This window comes from Tinamus guttatus, unplaced genomic scaffold, assembly GCF_059628265.1.
Source record: "Tinamus guttatus ecotype Peru unplaced genomic scaffold, ASM5962826v1 Tinamus_guttatus_pri_ptg000150l, whole genome shotgun sequence".
Lineage (NCBI taxonomy): Eukaryota > Metazoa > Chordata > Aves > Tinamiformes > Tinamidae > Tinamus > Tinamus guttatus.
The window spans coordinates 10,603,656-10,614,744 of NW_028288684.1; positions in this window are offsets into that span (position 1 = coordinate 10,603,656).

Genomic DNA, 11,089 nt, shown 5'->3' on the forward strand with positions numbered 1-11,089 from the left:
ACTAAATCACACATACCAAGCATGGAGTTATGTATTTTGTCAAGAAGAGGCAATCGCTGAGAACTGATCTGACCTAAACAAGTTCTTCATTTCAGTTCAATCTGACTTTCAGTTGTCATGTTTCAAACCACAGGATATTTTCAGCTTCACAAAGGATGCAAAAGATCTCACAGAAAAACAGTAAGGCTTTCGACCTATCCCAGTAAACTTCAACAGCAAATAGTTTCACCAAACCTGCACCGAATCTTCAAAATCCACCAAATCCTTTCGAGACCCATTAACTGCTAGCCTAGCTTCCATCAAAGAAATAAGCAGCTCTGGAATACCACTCGGCTTCTGACAGGCTGGTACAATCCAGGAAAGCAAGCGGAGAAATCACTCCAAAGGGCTGCTGCTCAGCTCAACCGTCTGCATAAAATGCAGAGCCTACACAGAGGAGTCAAGTCTGGATAATCCCTGCACGCTGCACCAGCCTATGCATTTTGTTTTTAACTGTATACCTTAAATAACCTCTAATTCTTGCATTTACATTACAACAGTTTAAATCTTTTTGATTTGCAAATGTATAACTTACCGTTACTGAATCTGTGCACCAAGATCCCAAATAATAACTGCTTTGCCACAATGAATTCAAATGCTAAATGACAAACAAGAGTCCATGGGCACTCTGGGTGCACAGAACACAATTGAAAACTTTTGCTCAGAAATTTTAATACATCTAACTTACCATATTGAGACAACAAAGCAAAATTACAAGACCACTGAGTGACTGCTGCCCTACAGAAGTCTACTGTAACAGTCATGTTTGTGGCAAAACCATAAATTAGGCAAGGTCTATGGTGAGGAAAATATCAAAAAAGAAAAAAAGATGCCACCACCAGCAAAACAGAAACTACTTCCATTAAGAAAAACAGCAAAGTGGCATGCCAGAGTTTTTCTGATTTCTCAAAACTGATTGGTCTAATTAGCCAAAAAAGGGGAGGGAGAGTTCAAAGCAAAAAATAAGAAAACACTTCCTCCATAAAAACCTTTTATGAAGTAGTGGAATCACTGTGTCAACAAACTAACATAGCAGTAAACCTATTTTATGCTGAGTTAACAAAATTCTGGCACACTGTCATTTAAAAGAGGATTTGCTTCATTCACCACATTCTGCCTCGCTGAACGGGAATCTCACCATGGAGCAGCACCAGAGAGAAAGAGCAGCTCACAGGGATTTAGCCAGGGCTGTCCCGGAAAACCAACCTGCTCCGCGCGAGGGACTGTGATCCGAGCGAATGCTGAGCGGCCAAGGAAGTGCCCAGCCATTAAAAAACCCGCAGACAGTCGGATGTGTTTATTTCCTTTTGAGATCCTATTCCTTTTAGAGTTTTCTATTGACACTTTGAAAGAGACACGCCTAAGTATACATACAGATGGTATATGCATACATAACGCTTGGTATTTGCGTAGCTCCCATCCCTCAGCCCCCAGCCACGAGTTACATCCCCACGAACAGGGTGGACAGGACGTTCTTACACCGCAGGCTCCTGCCAGCCAGGTGGCTTCTCCTCCGGAGGGCACCTCGGGGCAGCCACCTCGCAGCAGGGTGACGGGCCCTGCCAAAGGGGCCACCGGGAGGGCCTCTGCGCCAGAGTTTCCTCCCCTGGGGCACCACAAACTCCGCCGGCGCAGCGGTACCTGCCCGACATTACTCACACCAGTCTGCAGGACCCAGGCCAAGGCACACAGGTGAATGAAAAACATTTAAAAAAATAAACGAGGAGAAGAGGTAAACCACAGCTTGCAGGCTCCGGCTGTGTCAGCTTTGCTCTCGGGGGCTCTGTCTGTCGCCGGTCGCTCTTTTAGCGGGTGCCGCGGGCGCTCCTGGCTGCCGCGTGCGCGCGGCGAGCGGGCACGGCTGCCACCGAACTGCCTTGAAAGGGGGGAAAACGTAAAGAAGAGCGAGCCGGCAAGCGAGGAAGGGCGGCACGAGTCCCTGAGACTCCCAAATTCCTTCCTGCACGCTCAGCACAGCAAGCCAAACCCCCAGGAGCCCGGGGAGCCGCGACCCGGCGGCAGCAGCCGCCGCCGGGAACCTCCCGGGGCGCCGCCGCCAGGCCCGGCGGGAGGGCCGCGGGCCCCGGCCGGCCCGCGGCGAAGGCGCCGTCTCCTACCTGCCCTCGGCGGCTTCTCCGCTCCGCTTCGCCGGCCGGGCGGCCTCGCCGGGCGAGCTCGGGAGGCAGGGCCGGCCCCGCCGCGCCGTGTTTACACACACGCCGGCCCGGGCAATGGGCGGCGGGGCAGCCCGGACACTCCCCCCGCCGCCATGGCCGCCCCGCGCCCGGCCTCCTCCTCCTCCTCCCGCCCTCCTTCCCTGTGCGCCCGGCCCCGCCACCCACTTGCAGCCGCGCGGGTCCCTCCGCGTCGCTGCGGCTGCCGGCGGGGGGGCCCGGCCCGCGGGCGGCACCTGCCGCTCGCCCGGGGGCGGCCGCGGGAGCGAGCGCGGCCGGCGCGGCCTCCTCCTCCTCCTCTTCCTCCTCCCGGCGGCGGCGGCGGCGGCCATGTCGCGGGTCCCCGCCCGGCACGGCGCGGCCATCACGGGGCGGCGCGGCGGCCACGCGGGGCTGCCCCGGCCCCGGCTCTTCCCCGGAGGACGGGCTCAGGCGGCTGCAGCCATAGCGGTCCGGCCTGGGCTGAGCAGCCGAGAGGTTGAGCTTGTGCCCGGTGTTTTAACGGCCAGGCAAAATCTCGAGGTGCCCAAAGATGTTGGCTCTTTGAACATACTGTGCTCCATTGCCCCATCTTCGCACCTAAAGCTGCGAGGATGGGAGGAGAGGTCACAGAGCTGCTCCTAGAGGTCCCAGCTTGGGATTCCCACCCTGGCGCTGACAGTGGCTCCCGCCTGGCCACCCCCTTCACTGGCCTGTCTTGCCTCCCTCCCTTTCTCTTACATATTTCAACAGACTGAGAGCTGTCAAGCTGGGTGCTGGCACCTCGATGGCACGGGTTTGTGCATTCAACTCGCTCCACCCAAAGTTTGCCAAAATTCCCCATGTGCTTCATCCCCAGTTGCCTTTGGCATGAGCATGGAGGGTTCAGCTCAGGGTGTGGGAGCTGCTTTCTCCTCTGGTGCAGTTCAGTTAACTGCGCAAGAGGAATTTGAGGCATCACTAGTGAGAAGAAAAGAAAAAGAAAAGAAGAAGAAAAAAAGCTTCTTTGCTTAGTCACAAACATGCTGATGCTGGTTCAGAAATGCGAGAGCGGGAGCGGTGTCCAAGTGCAACAATGGATATTAATTTAAAGGAGGAAATCAGTGAACACAGAGCTAAAGAATTAAACAGGCACTTGCAGTGCTACTTTAGTGCTTATAATGAAGTCTTTGCCTTTGATTGAGGAGTGCATGAGTCAGTTAAAAGCACCGCAGTACTGGAGAAAATGATTGTCAATTGTCAGAGGAAGAGCACATAGTAATACAGAATGGAGTTGAGCTCAAACTACTTCAAGACACAAGAGTTCCACATTAACTTTTTTTTTTTCCTTGGTAAACTATGGTTCCAGTGAATTTTTTCTGAAGGATATTTTTGATCTTAACTCCTGTTTCAGGAGAGACCCTGAGACTACATTCTGTAAACCTGCAGTACATTTGCACTTTAAAACCTGCTGATTCTAAGCATGAGGTAATTCAGTAACTGCTCAGATAGGAGGTTTACTCGAGATGAAGTAAGCTGGTTGATGTCATGGGACTGGGAAGACACGGATGCCCATTTCCTCTCTATTAGCTTCAGAAACGAATTGTTTCCTAATTAAGATATAAGTGGGGGAATTTCAGTCTACAATTTTTCTATCACCCCTCACAAAACCCAAAAATGGGGCTAGTACCTGGGAGGGACCTTCGAGGGAGTTAAAGCACTGTCTCACTAGGACAAGCAGGGCAGGGGATTCATCACCCTGTGGGACTCAGAGCTTCCCACACCTCTATTCTCCCTCTTAATTTTGTTCCCCACTGAATGCTCACAGTCTTTCTCACATCACACTTCTTCAGATTTTGCTGAAACTCAGGGTTTCAGCAGCTTTCTTGGGACTTCCGCATTTTGTACAATGTTTTCCTGGTCAGCAAATAGAGAAATAATTTATTATTAATAGAAGATAAAGAGCCTGGAGTGCCATGAGCACTCACAAATGAGAACAAGGAAAATAGGATCAGCTGCCTCTTTCTGAAATCTGCAGTCTGCTTTATTTCCAGCATCTGTGTTTGTACAATTGCAACATAACAATGGAGAATAACATGTTCACGAATGACACATTTTTTTTTTCTAAAACCCTCCACTTGCACATTTTAGCTCCACTTTCCCTACTGTGACTTCTTTTCTGAAATTAGAAATCTCTGTTAAGTAAGACTTGCTATAGCAACTTTGCATCATGTTTTTGTTTGTTTTTAAATACATTTGTATTTACAAGATTTCTGTACCTTCGCAGTTATGTTGTGCATTTGGCCATTTCTGCTCTCCCCTTTATCTGGTTTCTCTGGCTTGTTTATTATTGCCTCTTATTCTTGCAGTTGTCCAACAAGGCAGCCTGTTTGGCCAAGTAACCTGCTTGGAAGTGTCTTGGTCCAAGCTGCTCTTCAGACGTCACATATGCCATGGCAGATAATTTCAGCAGAATGTCATGCTGATAAATGTCTGTTGCTTTTATCTTCCTAAATAACTGCTGCTTTACATTAAGGTCCTTAACATTAAGTCTACTTCCTGCTGGCCTTCTGCCTCAAGCACCTTTTGCACTTTCAAGTAACTTGAAGTAACTTTTGCAAGTAGGCCCTCATCCTGTTCCTTTTTTTTCCCTCAAAACAAACTTACTGTCCCTACTGCATATCCTACAACAATGTAGCTAAACTAGTTCTTTCTTCAGCCTCTATCAGGCATTATTTTTCATTCACAGCTCCACATTTCTTCAAGTTACTTTTCTGTTTCTCAAAATCTTGTGCTGCTTCCGCTATTACTTACGTAGAAAAGCCTATATACCTTATACCTGCCAGGCTGCTATGATGATGTACATTTTGTTAATTGACGTTACCACAGCAACAACCTAGCCATACAAAAATATAATGTTACATTTATGATATTGTACCTTGTTATTCTCACAAAAAGCTACAGAAATGTAGTCTGGATACAGCTACTCTGAGACTGGTGCCCAGATAGTAGACATCCATGCTTGCAGAGTAGATACAAAAGACTCATGTCAAAATTGGCGTACCAAATGGGATCCTCTAGGAATCCAATCTACTTCAGTTCTGGGAGGAATTGAAACCTGATTGGAGGAGGGGACTAGAATCTTGAAAAATTGCAAAACTGATCTAGAAAACACGAAGTGGGAGATGAAAACCAAACTGCTAAATTTAAGTAGGTTAAAAAAAAAGCCAAAAGCTGCTTAATAGAAGAAGAGGAACAACTGGTGAGAAAGAAATCTTTCAGAGGAGAATCTGGAGTCTCCAGCAAGTCACAAGCTGAACACGAGTCAGCAACATGATGCAGTTGCAGAAACAGTAAACATCCCAGCAGGATGTTCGTACGGGAAGCGATCTGTTGGCTCTGTGCAACACTGGTAGGACATGAGCTGAAGAGCCAGTTCTGTGCACTGCAGTTCAAGAAGGATGAGAACCAACGGGAACTGGGAATGAGAGTGGGGGGACTTACTCAGGCTGAAGAAGAGAAGGCAGAAGGAGGACAAGCACTTGAAAGGCCATTGCAGAGAGAAAGGCAATAGTCTATCATGGTGGGTAGAGTAAGGTGTAATGGACCTAAATTGCATCAAGAAGGAAAAGCTTTTTTAATGTAACATTAGTGAGGCACTGCTGTATATTACACTGAGCATAGTAGTGTTTCCATTACTGGAGGTCTTTAAGGATGTACTGAACAAATAGTAAGTACTATTGATCTGACATAGGAATAGAAGGATGGAGTAGGTGACTAATCAAGGTCCATTCCACACCTTTCTTCTGTGATTATCTATAATCCAAAGCTCCTGATAGTCATCATTCCTTTATGCAGTCCCATTTTACGTTCCGTTTTTTCTTTTAAAGTAGGATCGCCAGTCATTCCTATGCCCTTTGGAGGACACAAAACATTTTGTCTTATTTTTCTCTGAGTACTCAAAGCCCTTTGCAATTTCCTAGCTTGCATGCAGGTTGGTGAGTTGTACTGCAGTGACCTGATCGGTAACTCTGATAATTTCATGCAAGTCAAACATGCAATAAAAATTATTTAGGTGACTGTTGTCAGTCAACACATTCCATATTAAACCCTACATAATGTTAATACAAACATAATATTCTGCAGATATCACCTAGGTAAAATTACTCATTTCATAAAATATTATTTGTATTTCAGACCAACTGGAACTTTACTATTTTACTTATTTTCTAGGCATGCTTTACTGCTGCAAAGCCTTATGTAATTTAAAAAATAGTTTAATGTGCATGTACACATTACAATTCCACATAAATAGTTTGTAACAAGAACAACTGGCATTTGTTTTTTGTTAGATCTGAGAAGGGGACAGTATGTCTGATATCTTTACTACTTTCCCAACCACATTAACTAGTATAATTAAAAATAATCTTTATTTCTATTAACTTTTGCTATTATAGCCTTAAATCAGTATGACTATGAAAATAAGCCCGTGCACATTTTGGGCATCCTAGAATTAAAGAAGCTATTTTAGTAATTGCCAGTGCTGAATAAATGACCAGCAGAGCTGGTAAGGAAAATGTCTACTGTTCTAGCCTAACAATTTCCCCTCTTAAGAACAACTTTGTCAAATTGTATTGTTGTGTTATCCTTTTAAGGAATGAAGATTTTCTTCTGTTACTGATCCCCTTTTACAGATTAATAGTGTTGCCCATTCTAGTATCTAATCATCTATCATCTAATAGTATTCCTCATTTCATTTACTGACACCTGTGCTGATGAACATACTCATAAGTGATGTAGAAAAGGAGGTGGGAAATTAAGTGGCAAAATTCATAATAATATTAGTTTTTGGAGGACATAAAAACAAAAATCCACAATGAATAACTATCATGGGGCTTCACCTGAGCGAAAGGACCTCATAGTTGTAATGAAGACGTCAGCTGAGTGTTCAGCAGTGCCTGAAAGGCAGAAGTAGGTACTGAAACAAGAACAGAAAACAGAAAGCAGCCTTATGCCACTGTTCAAGTTGATGGTGCTCCTGTGTTCCAAATACTGCCAGCAGTTCTTGCCTCTGCATCTCAGGAAAGATACAGAACAAAAAAAGATTAAACTAGATGGTAAAGGTATGGAACAGCTTCTCTTTGAAGTGTGATTGAGTAGACAGACTCTTCAGCCTTCAGAAGAGGACACAGCCAGGAGATGGTATGAGAGATTTTTAGGCCATGGATGGTGTGAAAATAGAGCACAATTACTCACCGTCTCTCATAATACAGGAATTGGGGGGTTATCTCATGAAATCACTAGATGTTAGATTCCGGAAAAGCAAAAGAAGAAATTTCTTGAAAGTTGCAGAGTATTCAAAAAGTAAGTCAATAACTTAATGGAATAGAAGTCCATTTGGAGCTGTTAAATGGAAAGGTGCAGAGATTTTTGTTTCCAGAAGACCCTAAGACAGCCCCAAGCCCTAATTTCCAACCCTGCTGGGGCCTTTGTGTATTTGCTTACTTCTTATGTTCTACACAGAACATCTTCAGCTGCCCATTGCCAGAGATGGACCCTGGGCTACATGGACCTTTGATGTTTGTCTCTGTATAAACATTTTATTGTTTATAAGCCTAATTAGTGAGGAAGCTCTGAAACCCTTTGACTTGCTTTGGGTTGTGCTTATGCAGCCTTATAGCATTGCGGGAGATGGATAGCCTGGGAAGTGATCAAAAGAATAAAGCAGGAGGCAGAAATCTGCCTTTTGACAAGTCAGAGCATTCCTGTTAGTAAAAAAAAAAAAAAAGTACTGACTGCTTCATGTATCTGTGAACTTAGACAACATGGGCAGATGCCGCCTCTGTTACCACCTTCCCCATGTTCTTGAAAGAGAAAATCACCCCCGTGCAGCACTCTGAGGCCACAAAATGGGTCAGTAATGCTGGGGGTAGTCAAGAAATCCCCTCGCTGTGCCTGTTGGCAAGTGCATCAAGCAAATGCAAACCTGCTTCCTGCAGCTGGGAGACTTCACTGGGGGGATCCCTGAAGTGGGTCAGAGCGGGTCATGCTCTCTGCTCTCAGAAATTCCAAAGCATCAGCAAAAAGGAGAATTATTCACTGTCAGCATGTGCAGAGACATGATTGAAAACTAGCATGGGAATCTTCTTCCCAGCAGAGAACAAGAAAGCAAGAATCTGACATTTGGAAAAGGGGCTGACTGATAGGAATATTAAACAGGCTTTCACTTATCGGGATGCCTGTATGTTGGCTTCTGGGGCCAAAAAAGGACAAAAGTCACCACAAGCAGCAGCTCATTGGAAACTGAGACACTGTATAATGAGAGGAAGAAGATTAGTGATGAGGGCTTCTTTGTACCCACTTTACACTGGGTAGGGAGCTAGGAGAAAGTGAACACACCAGGGTTAGCACAAAAAAAAGTAAAAAGATTTTTTCCCTGTTTCTTCACCTGCTTTAGGAAGGTCTGTATTATTCCAAGTATTCATCCATGGCTATGGACTGTGCTACTGTTAAACGAGTGAAGGAGAGAAGACTCTGGGAGAGTCAAATGTACTTACTTACCCATTTACTTACTTTTGGGTTGTCTTATTTTGAAGCGATAAAGAGTCAAATAAGAATAGGTGCTAGATTGTTCACATTTTGACTTCAAAGCCATAAAATACTAAGCAATTTCAGATGCTTAAGATGTACACAATTTGTATTATATAAAATAACTTGTGTTATCGTCCTTATCTGCAGTTTTTGATTTCTTGATTACGAAAAAAAATCACATTTTGTTATTTCCTTTAGTTTATGTTAGAGTATTTTAAATGCAAATAATGAAAATTAAATAGGGATTGGGTAGTAATTTTCAGATTATCAAAAGTTTACCTTAGACCATTTTATTTTTCTCACAGGACTTTCACAGTCGAAATTTGTATATCTATATGAACTCTACCTATGCTGCAGGACTTAGCATCTCAAGTCCAGGAGGATGGTACAGCCATATCCAGATTCTATGGGAATAACTATATCCTTTGGTTGTCAGGAGATAGATACACAAGTTCGCAGACCAGAAGAGAGACTATTTGAACAGATCCTCTAGCGTGTTTAGCTATGATATTAATATTGTGGGGCGTATTGCAAGCATGGCTTTACTGGGATAAACTTCATCTCAAAGCAGGGGAAAAAAAGACCCTGTCACAAGTCTAAATGTTTTCTGAGCCCCGTTAAGCAAACCCATCTTTGTCCGGATTGGGGAAGAGCACCGGCTGCTCTAACTCAGTTTTGTGGGTAGCTTTTGGGCCTCGCTGTTCATCAGCACAGCGTAGCCGCAGGGCAGCACTGCTCCAGCAAAAGTCACCTGTGGGGCAGCAGCAGCCTCTGGCTTTCTGGCTGTGTGCCGCTGTCTAGCGATTTTTATTCGACCAAATAGTGCAAAATGGGGATGGAAAATGCCTGATTTAGTTGGGCACCATCTTTCAAGAGAGATCTTTATAAGTTTTAATAAAATCTTAAAAGGATATCCTAAATTAGAAACTTGTTGTCTTTAAAAAAGTTACATTAAAGTGTTCCAATGAGAGAGAGCTTTGAGAGATTTGGCTATCGGTAAATCTGACATCTGGTATAACATTGACAGAGCACTACAGAGCAGCGGATTCCCTCTGTCCTTCTGCAGCCAGGACAGCTCCTCCCAGTCATAGCCCGTTGCTTCAGCTACAGTGCTTTTTTATTATAACTTTATTACTCAGTGCTATAGATAGCTGGTGCTTTTGTAAGGTGAAGTGATACTATTTTGCTTCCTCCATTTCAATAAAGTCTGCTCTTATTGACACAAAAAAGAATCAGAACTTACACTTTTTTTCCAGAGGGGGTTATTTCCATATATATTTCTATTTTGTGGTGCATGAGAAGTGAGCACAACAGAAGCTACCACAAAAGAACAAAGTGTCTTTAGACTGCAATGAGTATTCATTTGTTTCAGGAACTGTGCAATTTGGCCAAAAGCTACTAACTCCATGATGCCACCAATTTTTTTTTTTAGTGGTTTTGCCCATCATTGATGAGATATTACTATCTTCTCTCCTAATAGTTGCTATTACTCGTTTAATCTCATCGCCTGGATAAGAATCTGTTTTGTTTAAATAGATTTTTTGCACTTTTTTATTTTGAAAAAAAATCCTGAAAACAAACATTAAACTATCTCAGTATTTATTTATTTATTATTATATTTGAGATAGCAGTACCAAGATATTTGGGACTGGGTTGGCAAGTTCTCAGGCCCTCCTTTGAAGTTATTTCCATGCGTTTCCTTTTCATTCCACTTTCTGAGCCAACAGCACAGTTTCTAGTGCCGGTATTTCAGGAGACAATAACGGCTTCTCCAGCTGCCTTCTCATCTATTCTAATCTTAGAGGTCCCTGGGGCTTCTTCTCCATCCTTACATGCCCCAGAAGTAGAATCATAGGAATCACAGAAAATAGGAGAAAAAAAAAGACATGATTTAGTCCATCTGTGCACTTCTGAGTACATCCCCACCAAGCTGCATCTGAAGGATGCATGTTACCTTGTCTTGGGAGCACCTGGTGGTGGAGACTGCCCATGGTCTCTAGGCAAAATGCTCCAGGACTTGCTGGTCTTTACTGTTGGAATCATTTCCCTGGGAAGTTTCTCTCAAACATTCAGCATGAGATTAATGTTATTTCTGTAGGCATATATCGGTAAGTACTCTAGGTTTCCAAGTCTCCAGTGTAAGAAGTGGAGATTTGGAGTGTGATTTGGTTGCCTATGGATAGGTGTACACTGTCCCCTGAGATGGACAGACTCGCCCTCGAGTCTAATCTAAAGCCATTTCCATCTGTCTCAGAAAAGTTTTTGGGGAGAGGTATGGAGAACAATTTATTTCAGTCATCTTCCTTGTGGCATCTTTTAACAGATTT